Here is a 15,232-nt window from a genome sequence, read left to right as displayed (position 1 = left end):
CAAAAATTTCAGTCGTTTGGACATTTCAGTCGCCTGATTTAAGGTTAGTTCATTTGGTTAGTCGGGCTGAGTAGTTTATTTAAACACCATTGTATTCTGGTCAGTCGACTGACGTGATCCTAGTTCATAATGGTCCTTCGGTTGGAAAATTTCAAGATATAGCTTTGTCAGTCGACTGAGCCAGTCCACCGGGTGTTCTGGTCAGTCTGGCTGACAATCCATTCTTTTTTCGCAAAAACTCCCAATTTTGATTCGTAACCCTTGTCATTTTAAACGACCATATAACTTTACAAAATTATTTTCTAGGATATTTCAAAAACTCATGCTCTAAGGTCCCCCCCCTTTTTTTTTTTGGCCCCCTAATAAGCTCATATTTCTAAATTATATTTGATTTGAAGTAACTGACAAACACTCTACTAAATAGAAACTTTTTTATTAAGTACTACGTCGTCAAGCCTGCCTTGAGGGTTCATCTTGACTGCAGTCTCATTTAGCCTTAACTTTTTTATTTGTCTGTTATTAACTTCAATACACTCTAAGAAGCTTTCACTATGAATTTGCATTGATTTCTAAACTTCCATGCCAACTGACGTATATTTTATGTAATCCTAAAATAAGTCAGCTCAATCAAACACATGTTAAATATCATTCATGTGTTATCTTCAAACAAATTGAAAAAGCTAGTTAGGCACATCACATATCAAGAATATCTCATTTAGTAGCTATGTACACTCTTCTCCCTTTCCATAATTCAAAGGTGTCTTGTTTAGATTTTATCTAATAGAATATCACTATATTCTTACATTAACAAATCTGTAAATTTACAGCTCAGCCCAAAAATACTTAGGTAATTGTTTTCATTTAATATAATTCTAGCCATTTCTTTCAGAGGGTTCTGTCGGCAACGTCTCGATCGCGTGTGCCCCGGGTCGGGCGAAATACACTTGTGGTTTAAATTTTTCCACAACGTGAATAGAGTCGCCTACCTTTTAGGGTGATTAGACACTTAATACTACCACCTATTTTTAAGGGTAGAATGGTGTGCGGTTACCAAGCAGGACTCGGAAGTTTGGTTATTGAGGGAAGGTAACGAGCATCCCCAATTTGCCCCTGTGCCCGTTCTTACCAAGGTACCTATTACAATACGAAATTACTCCCAATGTTAAAGTTAAAAAAAGCCTTTAGATTACTCTTTACTCTTTTTGTGAACTTACACAGATACCTACAAATAAATAAAGAAATCATACAAAATATACGTATATATATATATATAATATATATATATTTATAATATATTCCCCTCAAACCTAAAGGTACGTAGGCCCGAAAGCTTATACCCTCTCGGTTACATCATCAGGATGTAATCGAGTATATTTTATAAAATAAATCTATAGTGCATATATGGGCCAAATACAAATACTTAAAATAGTGCTAATAATAATACTAATAATAATAATATAATAAGCATAATAATAATAAGAACTCCTAACACACATTAGAATGTAATATAAGACTCTGATAGTTTGTTATAATATACACATATCACATCCTATAAGTACATCCCCTATCTGGGGAATAATTAACTCCCATACACGTAAAAATATGCCCATATTGGAAACAAAAGAATAAACTTTATGGAACCATTCCAAATACATAAATCTACATTGGAAATAACACATATAATAAATAGACATCTACATAGAGGAACCGTAAAAACAATACGGAATATGGACTTTTCCTAAAATGAAAAAGCAAGACAAATCTCTTGCAATAAAACGAAATTGCTATCACCTATATATAGTAACGAACTTGAATATAATATCAAAAAATGAAGAAAATCCTTCCAACGAAGAAATTGATGTCTTCTATAATATATATATATATACTATATATATATATATTCGATAGAAAAAAGAACAAGAACGTTGACTACCACGAGGATCAGACCATTAACTATAATAATACTATAAATATTCCTCAGCCTATCCAAACACGCCAACAACAATAATAATAATAAATCACAAATATACAAAAATAATACTATGATAACAACAATATTATTCTGCAACAAATCTAAACTTTAAAAAACAAGTTATATAATAAAATCTTTAGAATAATAATATACAAAAACAATACAAATATGAAATATTAACAACTATAAAACAAATTTATGAATTTAAAATCCTACAAACATTATTTAATTCTTTTAATATACACAATAAAACAAAAAAAAAAAAAACCGTACACATTACTGTGTTTGTCTGGTGGTGTGTTTTTCGGTGTTTGTGTGTTTTTGCTGTGTGTTTGGTGGTGTCAGGAAGAAGTGTGTATTCTGGCATGTGTACAGTGTGGTGTGTTGTGTGTCAGGTGGCGACCGTGGGTGGCGCCGGTCTAGAGGAGATGGCCGAAGATAATGTGAGATTAGGCGGCGGCGACCATAGAGGGAGAAGATGCTGGGGCAGTATGAAGGCGATGCGCCGGTGCGTGGTGCGCTGCTCGTTGGCCGGCCGCTGTGATTGCTGTGCTGGAGTCTCCTCGGGGTGGTTTGCTGGTGCGGCTCTCGAGTATCTGGGAAGCACGTCCTCGGAGGGTGTGGAGGTGCTGTTGCCCTCAAAGGCTGCGGGCAGTTCACTGAGCACGGGAGGACTGGGTTTTCGTGCGTGGCTGGAGGGAGGCTGGAGAAGGCTGTCCGCAAGGTGGCTGTGCAGCAGGGAGGCGAAGAGGTGAGGGGGGTATGATGGCTGAGGCCTTCCATTGTTGTGCGCGGGCAGGAGGGAATAAAGGGCTTTGCAGCGGCTTGGATGTATATCGTGGGTTCTGGGTTTTGCTGATGGCTAGAGGAGATAGGGAGAGGGAGATAGAAAGGGTTTGGGAAGGAGAAAGAGTGTGAGATCCCCCCACCAACACAACCACCACCATTTCCCAACCCCCCCCCCCAACCCCCCTTTCCACTGTGTGTGGTATGAATTGAAGAAAAAAAACAAGGAAGCCTAGCCTCCCTGTTGCCCTGCTACGCCGCCCCCCTCCTTTTTTTATTTTGCACTTATTTTTTTTCGTTTTTGTACTAAATAATAATAATCATATTTAAAACTATGATAGTACATAAATACTACTCCTAAATAGAATTGTAAAAATAAATACCCATATTATAGCAACTTATCATAAATCGTAAATAATAAGAATGATACAAAATATAAAAATAATAATAGTAAAATAGTAAAATAGATAGATAGTAATAGTAATGATAATAATGATAAATTTTGACTCGGGCAAAAATAGGGTGTCTACAGCTGCCTCTCTTTATAGGTTTTGTTGTTTCAATGTAACGGTAGAATCTCTCCTACGTTTTTTGTAGCAACAAGCCTGCAAAGATAAAAGACACCTATTTTAGTTAGGTCATACAACTTCCTATGGCTATCAGGTTAATCAGGTGTTGTTCGTTTCTGTCAACTAAGGATGATTTGCACTGAATGTAAGAATCCAGACGGAAGTACATAGCGAGGTATTGCATTGAACGTAAGAATCTAGGTTGAGGTACACAGGGACGGCTTGCTACGAATGTAAGAATTCGAGCCGTAACAGATACAATGACCTGAGCCACAGGACACCATGATGACTTGTTGCGAATGTAAGAATCTGAGCCATAGCAGATACGATTATCCGCATCATTAGACACAATGTAAGAATCCGAGTCGTAGCGAATACGATGATCCGAGCCATGTGACACAATGATGGCTTGTTGCGAATGCAAGAATTCGAGCCATAGCGGATACGATGATCTAAGCCATGGGACACAATGTTGGCTTGCTTCGAATGTAAGAATCCGAACCGTAGCGGATATGATGATCTGAGTCATAGGACACAATGATGGCTTGCTTCGAATGTAAGAATTCGAACTATAGCGAATATGATGATCCTAGTCATGGGACACAATGATGGCTTACTTTGAATATAAGAAGCGGATACGATGATTCGAGTCATAGGAAACAATGATGGCTTGCTTCGAACGTAAGAATTTGAGTTGTAGCAGATACGATGACCCGAGCCATGGGACATAATGATGGCTTGCTTCGAATGTAAGAATCCGATCCATAGAGGATTCGATGATCCGAGCCATAGGACACAATGATGACTTGCTTCGAATGTAAGAATTTGAGTCGTAGTGGATACGATGACCCAAGCTAGAAGACACAATGATGGCTTGCTTTGAATGTAAGAATTCGATCCGTAACGGATACAATCATCCGAGCCATGGGACACAACGATGGATTGTTTCGAATGTAAGAATATGAGCCATAGCAGATACGATGATCCAAGCCATAAGACATAATGATGTTCGAATGTAAGAATCTGAGTTATGGCGGATACGATGGTTCGAGCCATAGAACATAATGATGGCTTACTTCAAATGTAAGAATATGAGCCGTAATGGATACGATGACCTGAGCCACAAGACACAATGATGGCTTGCTTTGAATGAAAGAATATGAGCCATAGCGAATACAATGATCCGAACCATAGGACACAATGATGGCTTGCTGCGAATGTTAAAATTCGAGTCGTAGCAAATACGATAATCTGAGCCATGGGACACAATGATGGCTTGCTTCGAATGTAAGAATCCGAGCCGTAGCGGATATGATGATCCGAGTCATAGGACACAATGATGGTTTGCTTCGAATGTAAGAATCCGAGCCGAAGCGGATACGATGACTTGAGCCACAAGACACAATGATGGTTTGCTTCGAATGTAAGAATCTGAGTCGTAGCGGATACGATGATTCGAGCCATAAGACACAATGATGGCTTACCGCGAATGTAAGAATCCAGGCTATAGCAGATACGATGACCCAAGCCACAAGACACAATGATGACTTGCTTCGAATGTAAGAATCCGAGCCGTAGCGGATACGATGATTCGAGTCATAGGACACAATGATGGCTTGCTGTGAATGTAAGGATCTGAGCCATAGTGGATACGATGATCTGAGCCATGGGACACAATGATGGCTTGTTTCGAATGTAAGAATACGAGTCATAGCGGATACGATGATCCGAGCCATAGGACACAATGATGGCTTGCTTCGAATGTAAGAATCCGAGTCGTAGCGGATATGATGACCCGAGCCACAAGACATAATGATGGCTTGCTTCGAATGTAAGAATCTGAGTCGTAATGGATACGAAAATCCAAGCCATAGTACACAATGATGCCTTGTTGCGAATGTAAGAATCCTAACCGTAGTGAATATGATGACATGAGCCACAAGACACAATGATGGATTGCTTCAAATGTAAGAATCTGAACCGTAAAGGATACGATGATCCGAGCCATGGGACACAATGATGGATTGCTACGAATGTAAGAATCCAAGTCGTAGCGGATACGATGATTCGAGCCATAGGACACAATGATGGATTGCTTCAAATGTAAGAATCTAAGTCGTAGCGAATACGATGATTCGAGCCATAGGACACAACGATGACTTGCTGCGAATATAAGAATCTGAGCCGTAGCAGATACGATGATCTAAGCCACTTCAAGCAGTAATAAGGTGTGAAAGCAAAATTTGAAAAATTGTTATTCAATTAGGGAAACCCATTTGGGTGTAAGGTCCTGATTTTCAATGAATGGCTCCACTTATTCCCGGGGTTTGCTGCCCCAGTTTCAAAATAAATCAATGTGTGTCTGTGGTCAGCTGCTCCAGTTTGCAGATAAATCAATGTGCGCTTGAGGTCAGCTACCCCAGTTTCAGATATTAGCACATCAAGAATTTCTCAATCAATGATGTCAAATGATCGTTCAAAATCTTATTCAACAAGACAAGTGTGAAGGGTGCTCTATTGCTATATGTATGCATGTTGCTAACTCATGATGCCAGAATGAAATGATATGCTGCTATTTGTATGCATGTTTCTAACTTGTGATGCTAGAATGCGATGATATGCTGCTACATGTATCTATGTTGATAACTTATGATGCTAGAATGCAGTGATATTTTGCTATTTGCATGCATGTTGCTAACTTGTGATGATAGAATGCTGTGATATGCTACTATTTGTATCCATGTTGCTAACTTGTGATGCTATAATGCAAGGGTATGCTGTTATATGAATGCATATTGCATGATATAACACGTATGCATTTTTATTATTTACTATTTTTTATTTTTTTATTTTATTTTTTTGTGCAATGTATGAAATGTTTGGTAATGTATGAAATGTATAGTAATGCATGAATCTTTTCTCTCAGCGCACCTGTGATTAATAACCTCATCTTTTATCTTGGCCATGTTTTCGAATTTCTGCTAAGGTCTTGAGCTTGTAGTTCCTACATGCATGATATGCATTAAATATTACAGATCTTTTTCCTATTTACTATTGCAGACCCGAATTGAATGATGATATAAGTTACAACATCAACTAATCTTCAGGATCTTCAGGCTTCAAGCTTTCACGTGCCATCAAATATGAACTTGCCAATAAGAACCTGCACACAAACTTAGTAACCATTAAATACCAGAGTATTTGTCATTATCAAAACTAGGAATGACCTATAGGGTCAACAATCTCCCCCTTTTTGATGATGACAAATACTTGCCTACTTCTCCCCCTTTTGGTAACAGCAAAAATGGCCTAGATAAGACATTTAAGTATATAGGCAAATAAAAGGTAATTATCATTCAAATACAAATATGATTTTGGGAAATCTTTAAAAATTTCGGCAGCATGCCATTTGAAAATAAAATGTTTCCCAAAAACATGTATGTATACAAATGACCTGATTGAGTTCAAGTTTACAAATATCCAAAATAACTAACTCAAACAGTCCAGTGTAATCAATAATCATAACTATAATCTTTCAACATCCAAAATATATAATAATCATGCACGGCAAAATGAGTAACACAAAAAATATTACACAGCATAGAGTATAGGAATTAAGCACACAAACAGTATAACTAGTCATTTAAAGATTTAAATGACATGAAAACAGAATTAGAACATAAATATGCACAAATCATTGCAATTGAAACATATCATAAGACCCGTGGAAGATATGAGTTTAAAACACACGGCATATGATAGCAAATAGTTCGTTTGAACACAAACACAATCTAACTAGTTCGCATGCATTTTCATATGAAGTTACCAAATCAGTTATGCAATTTAAAAACATATTGTATATAATAATAATAAGGCAAGTGATAAAGAGTTTAGTTTTGAAATTTGATCTTGCCAAAAGTACATGTAAATAAATAAATAAATATATATATATATGTATATGATAATATATATATCCCCTTATAATGTTTGCAAAATGGTGGTAGGGGTTGCTTGCTGAAAAAGAAGTTATAATTTAAAACAAGCAGACTCAAATTTTCTAGTTTGTCAATTAAGCATATACTACAATATAACCAGAAAATTACAACCACAATGATCCTAAAGATGTCAAACAATTTAAAGCAAAGATCACATGGCAAACACAAACAACATGCGGTAAAGAAATATATATCAACTTAAGATTTTCACAAAGATCGTTTCGGTTAAGCACATGTCACAGTGAGTTCACAATAGATCTAAGCTAAAAATATTTGTGAGTAAAACAAGATGAATATTTAATTTAAGATGCTCCCCCTATCGTTTGGAATTCATGCTTAGATATAATAAGCTGCTTATACTAGATAGAGAATTATTTCATTATGCCGAGTAGTATAAGTCATAAATCCAAATCTTTAAAATCAACTATACTGAGTATTTGTCAATTACATTTGTCACTTGATTAGTATAGTTGTCCCGATAGACCATAGATGCATCAGAGAGTATGTATTAAGGCATGCTATGTAATTCATGACTCAAGAACATTCCATGTCAAATCATAGAACTTTAAGTGCAGGACATAATGTTTAGGGATTTTTAGAAGAGCCTCAATATTTCAAAAAGTGAAGTGATGCATATAAGTCATTTATGCGCTTCCTATAGGGATGGATATGATCTTTTCTAAATGATTGATGATTATGTTAGGATGAAGTTTAATTATCTATTTAAGTTTTCACTCATCCTTTCAAAAATATTCTAACGTTAATTTTGTTATAATCATTTTTGTACAAGGTTTTACTTTTGGGAAAAATCCACTGAAATTTTGACAGCATGTCATCTGTAAATTAGACGTTTTCCCATAAAACCTATACCTGATAGGTTCAAATAAGCAATTTATAATTCATTTCAAGGCATACGAGAACCTATATCCACTACCAGCATGCAATTCTCATCAATTGCATCCGCCATGTGAGAGGCTTTCAACACGAGCATGCAATCAAGTAGTATAATGAACTCAAGATATACAATGTAGCTCAAGACATACAATGTAGCTCAATAATAGTTCGTGCTAAGAAAAGATATAAATTATCCATCAAAGAAATTTTAATCATTTATTGAATCATGGATAGTGCTGCAATGCTATATACATATAGGCATAAAGGCATAAATAATATAAGGATATGAGAGCATTTTAATATATATAACCATAAAGAATAAAAGTTCCCCCTCAATTAAGTACTTTACTCATTTTATGCCATCATATGCTTTAAGTTTCTTGGCCAAGTGACTTAAGTGTATTCAATGATATAAACTCGGCATTTTGATTATAGGCTTAATGGACCAAAAAGTCACAATGAATATATTTTCTGTAAGCTAAGCCTATCTTGCCTCTTTTCTTATGAATCTAAATACGTGTGAGAGGCATGAGTTAGAATGACTTTTAAATTTAACTGATCATGCATAGGTTTCTTTCAAACTTCATTTCATAATCTAGATCTGAAACCTAGTGCAAATAATTTTAGCCATTCAACACATCTCTAAGTATATGAAGTTCTAATAGATTTGATTTTAACTTGAGAGCTTATAAGGCGAAAATGAGTAAATACTCTTAACAATCAAACAATCATTTAGTTCAAACGAGTATTTAGAATGAGTGGACATTTTCTAAAATATTTTCGTGCTTAATAATGATGTCTAGGTATATGCAAAAAGCGTCTAGGAGAGTATGAATTTTTGAATACAGCTTTTTGGACAGTGGTATGTATCCTTTAGATATAATTATAATTATGAAAAAAGGATACTAGCCGATGAGTAGAAGGGACCTTACCGAATATGAATGTGGTTTGGTAAGGATTTCCTATGGATGGGATGGTGAACCAAAATTAGAGGAGTTATAATTTAAACTCAAAGGAAACAAACCCCTAGTGGATGCCTCTAATTTGATTATGAAGCATGTCTTTAAATAAGCACCAGTAGAATAAGAACTTATTATCAATGTTTATACCTAGAGTGATGACCAGATTTTGACTAATGAGATTAGGGTATAATGATATAAGGCAAGATGAATTCCCTAAAACTCAATTCTGTGCAATGGACAAAAGTATGCTTAAACTTGTGATTTTCATGTTAGTATGGGTTAAGCATTTTGAATTATATACTAGGCATAGATGTCATGTCCATTTGGACATGGATAAAGATTCTTAGTATAACAAGATAGTGTTTAGTGAGTGTGTATACTAAGATTTTCATTTTAAGCAACAACCACTTCCCAAACCTACAGTCATCACAACCCCCTAAACCTAAACCTAGGATCTAAGGAAGCATTAAATAATTAAGTAATATTAATTTAAATCCATTTTTCCTTAGGACCTATGGGGTTTGCTTTCATGATTATCCATTTCGTTTCCTTTTCTAAGCCTCTGCCACTTCTGAGTAAACAGTTAAACCATACGTACCACATAATTTTGCAAAATAAGCAAGTATTGAATATACATAAAATATTATGCTTATTTATGCTGTTTTTGCTCAATAAGGCATGAAAATTTTAATGACTATGAAATTTATAAAATGAACCCTTTTTAAACGATTTACTTCTTTTAACTCCTAAGGGTTTATTTGAACTATATTTCCCGTCTTTGGATTTGAAAATCATTTCATAACTATCTTCAATCTTTCTTTCTAAGCATATGATTTTCAAGACCTTCTTAATCTTTTTCTTCTCAAGGATAGCATGATATTCCTTCAATTTTTCTAATTGTTGAGCTATCCTTTCATTTTCATTTTTTAAAGATACCTTCTTCTTGTTCACCCTAACTAGAAACTTATTTATTTTCAATAAAGCATTTTCCAATTTTTCACACAAAGGTATGCTTTCATTTATAAATTCAGCACATGATTCATCAAAAGAATTAACACAATAATTTTTACATGAATCATTGCATGTAACAACAACAGTATTTTCATAAGGAATACCGGATGATTCATCATACAATATATTGCAGTATTTTTCACAAGAATCATCACGTGCATCAATAACAAGATTATCACAATATTCAATAGATGATTCAGCACACGTAGCAATACAACATTCAACACATGAATCCTTAAACGAGCTAGAGTGAGAATCATATATCTCATGTTTTGTTGATGCACTATCCCTAACACCTACCACTCCCTGATCATCTAAACATGACATCTCTGGAGTGATGGTTTCCTTTTCCTGGGTCTCTCCATAAATCTTTTTCAGCTCAACCCAAATCTCCCTCGCATTTTTAAATGTCATAATCTTAAGCAAAATATTAGAGTCTAAAGCACAATATTGCATGTCCATGGCATGTGAATTTGCATGCAACAAATTAATATCATTTTCTACTGGCATACAAATTCCTTTGACAATCACCTACCAAGCCCTCTAGTCCATTGATTTTATAACTATGTTCATTCTAATTTTTCAAGTGGTGTAATCAACACCACAAAATAATGAAGGACTAGAAGGTGATCGTCCCTCTCTAAATGCAAATACACCAAATTGAGTCATTGCTATCTTTTTGCAAAAACGTTTAAGTCTAGTGCAACAAGACTCTAATACCAATTGTTACTTTTGGTGTTCCCAATAAAGGGGGTGAATTGGGTATTTAAAATTTTGTCCTACCTAAGTTTATCCAAATCAGTAGTGTTATGCAACCTAGGGTCTTTCTATGCAATTATAAATACAATTAACACATGTACTACATATAATGAATCAAGCATACAACGTACATGTGCTGAAAATAAAAGTGCAGAAAATAAATTTGCCGAAATATAAAGAACACGCATGATATGTTATCGGGGTTCGGCCAATTGTGTCTACGTCCCCGCCTCTAGCTCGTAAGGATTCCACTAATACTCACTTAACGGGTGGATTAGCGCCAGTTATAGCCAGGTCAATTAACGGGGCTGATCTCAACCAATACGCCTTACTAGGATGGCGCACCTAACTTTCCTAACTGGGTCTAAGTCAGTCCGAGACTATTCAATAGGGCTAATCTCCCTTTTCAGGCCCAAGCTTGGAATACAATCAATATAAAATTTTCGTACAAATAAACGCTTCTTATACAAGCAGATATGTACCACTACGCACAATATAATCAATGCACCTTAATGATATAAGAACTATAAGCTCGATGCTCTATGTGTGCAATCAACACTCAAGGTTATGTCTATAAACAATCAAGCACAAGAGTGTATCAAACAAGCTATTCTTTGAAAACATAAACTAAATCTCAATGTCAGATTAGGGTTTCAAAAATGTTAGCAATAATATTCAAACAGACTCAAAAATATTTTCTTCAATAAAGCAAACACAAGAGCTGTTTGAAAACAAGCTTTGAAATGATTTTTGCACACAAAAATATAGGTTTAGGTAACTTGCAATGACAATGCAAGAACCACAACTTCCAAGTCTTCCCACACAATTTTTATCAAGTTAAATCAGTGAAAGAACTTAATGTTTCTACTCTCAATAAAATCAAACAATCAATATAATCTAATGAGAGTATTAGCAAGTATGAATAATGCAGAAGCACACAAAATAAACTCACAACACTTGCAAGATCAAGAAGGATGATGTGTATAAGTGTTTTGGAGTATTATAGGCCTAAGAAGGATTTTTTAATTTTAGAGAGTTTGGCCTTAATTAATTTTGTTAATCCCTGCAAATTGTCGTAAATGAACAGGTATTTATAAGCAAGGAAGGATTTTTGACCGTTGGGGACCCAATGGGAATAATTAGAAAAGTTTAAAATAGGTCTAGAAAAAAATTAACCTCATTTACCTCTTAACAAAATAATTTTACCCAAGAGATTCGGGTGGCTGAACTTAAGTTCGGTCGCCCAAACAAACTTAGCCAAAAAATCATTTTAAAAGGTTCGGGTGCTCGAAATTATGCTCGGGTGGCTGAACCAAAGTTAGTAGCTAACTGTCCGAGGTACGAGTGCCTGAAGACAAGTTCAGTTAACCGAACTAACCAATTCAATCGCCCGAGCCCATTTTGAACATAATCGTTCAAGCACCCGGGTATTTGAAAAGTGTTATGACACAGGTTCGGGTACCCGAGGGAGATATGCTCAAAAGTGGTTTGGGTACCCAAACACCAAGTCAACATGTTGACTTGTTCAATTGCTTAAGTGTTTTACACGCCATGGTTCGGTCACCCAACCTCTCACATGATTTTCAATTAAGATCCAAATTTTGCCTACTTAATTTCCCCTGATATAAAGAGTGATATTGGGGACTTGCTTAAGTGATTGTGTAAAACCTAGGGTCTTTTTTAAGGCCGTTTTGAGATAGTCCCAAAAAATTGGCGTCGGTCAACCGAAGGTGCTCCCTAAAGTCTTTCTAAGGTCTTGAGCTTGTAGTTCCTACATGCATGATATGCATTAAATATTATAGACCTTTTTTCCATTTACTATTATAGACCCGAATTGAATGATGATATAAGTTACAACATCAACTAATTTTTAGGGTCTTCAGGCTTCACGTTTTCACGTGCCATCAAATATGAACATGCTAATAAGAACTTGCACACAAACTTAGCAACCATTAAATACAAGAGTATTTGTCATTATCAAAGATGGGAATGACCCATAGGGTCAATAGTCTGGAAAGCCTGATAGTGATTATGATTCTTACATGTTTTTGGTACTATGGCTCATTATCATGTTCAAGAATCTAAGTTGGATCCAAGAGCAAAGAAAGCAATATTCTTGGGAACTAGTGCAAGAGTAAAAGGATACCGTCTTTGGTGTCTTGAGACGAAAAAAAATGATTTTAAGCAGGGATGTGACTTTTGATGAACTTGCAATGATGAAGAAAACAATACGTAAGGAGTCACGATTTGAAGAGAAGACCAGTGGTACCCAATAACAGGTGGAGGTGGAGACAATTTTGGGAAACCCAGTGAGAAATGAGACTACACAAGGTAACTCTCCAGTTACAGTGGGGAATAGTGTACAAGAAAGGGAGATTTCAATTTGAGAATCTTCACAGTAACAAGAATCAATTGTTTCTCAAAGGCCAAGACGAGAAATTCGAAAACCTACTCGGTATAGTGGTATGGTGGCCTATGTACTTCCATTTATGGGGGATAATATTCCTTGCACTTTCAAAGAAGCAATAAGGAACTCTAAATCAGACAAGTGGATATTCATTTGGAAAAGAATCAAGTCTACCATGTACAACGAAGCACATCGACGTTCGGTTTCATTTTATGCGAGATATTATCGATGGAGGCAAGATACTTCTTCAAAAGATTACTACAGCTGAAAATCCCGTAGATATGTTGACCAAGATTGTGACAACAATCAAGTTCAAACACGTTTAGACTTAGTCAATATCTTGCAAGTCTGAATATTTTTGGAAGGCGCCGATGATGTGGAACTCCAGAAAATGTTGGTGACTGAAAAATTTGTTGAATTTATCATCAAGGTGAAGATTTGTTGTTTTTTGTCCCACATTGGCAGAATAGTTCCGCATTGGTATAAAAAGTTGTTTTGAATATTTTGTTTTATTTGTCCCACATTGGTGAGAAGTGTTTTTTGGACTTGAGGTTGAAACTTCATCAAAAGGAGAGAAGGAAAGTAGACAAAGGTACCTGCATCAAAACTCATTTGTCTAAGTTGAAATGGCAGGAATATAAGAATTATGACAAAACAAGACATTGCCCTCCCTTAAGGTTTGGGAAAAAGACATGAATCTCCATTGAAGTTTCAAAAATCCTATGCATAGATCTCCTTTAAGATTTCAAACATCATATAAACCTCCCTAATATTTAGTTTTGGGACACTTATATCTTTCAAAAAACTTGTCTTTTTATTAAATATAAGAGAATTTAATGTTTTTTGAACAAAATTTTAGGAAACCTTTTGAAATTTTAGGAGAGATCAATGAGATGTTTGATACCTTAAGAGAGGTTCTTATCTTTTTTCAAAACCTCAATGGAGGTTAGTGTCTGAATTTTAGAATTACTTTCAGTACCCCTACCTATTTTATGCTTATATCTCATAAAAGTAAGGCTAAAGTTCTTCTTTTAATAAATTTTTGACTCCCTAAAAACTCTTTGAAACTCATGGTTACCAACGCCTTTGTAATATTCCACTGCAAAATTTGCATAAGACAAGGATGCAAGATGAATAGAAGAAATGTACCAGACTTCATACTGTTGGGTGTTTCCGACCAAGTGATATTATCATATCCATCCCACCTAATTAGAATCCAACTCCTCCATGCATCTCTCACTTCCTTGTGAAGTTTTTTGTTGGTGCTCTACGTTCTCCCTTCAGGTACAGCAGGCATCCTATGCTTTACCATGGTCTCCAACTCGTTGACAACCAAGCCCAAATCTATAGATAATTCCACAAGCCTTTCTTATTAGGCATCAAACCAATTAGCATGAGTCCAATTGACCAACATCTAATCTCATACTCCCAACTATATATGCCACTATTGTTTGTGCTTCTGGGTCTGCTCTAAGCCTCCACTCAAACTGAATCTTAAATACTTAGTTCTCGTTATCTAATTCATTATCAGAAAATTTTATATATATATATATATAATTTTGTAATTGATTATTAAATATTTACTAGTTTACCAAAGTATAATTTTAAAAATAACTTCATTTATTATGTTATAAAATAAATTGTTCATCGAATGATAAAGAAAATTATACTAGGATGAGAATGGCAAACTATCCGTCATTCATCACAAATTATCCTGTTTGAACCGCTATAAATCCGCCGCTTATGGGTCGAATATGATTGTAATTTCTTCACATGGTAATTTGTTTAATTCACCACAAATTATCCTACCTAATTTGCTTCGTTAGATCTGATCTCATGCATATTCTTTCATGTTATTTGTTTCTTGTTTGAAATAA

The sequence above is a fragment of the Malania oleifera genome, chromosome 1, assembly GCF_029873635.1.
Source record: "Malania oleifera isolate guangnan ecotype guangnan chromosome 1, ASM2987363v1, whole genome shotgun sequence".
Taxonomy (NCBI): domain Eukaryota; kingdom Viridiplantae; phylum Streptophyta; class Magnoliopsida; order Santalales; family Ximeniaceae; genus Malania; species Malania oleifera.
Note: the sequence above shows the minus strand (reverse complement) of the source record.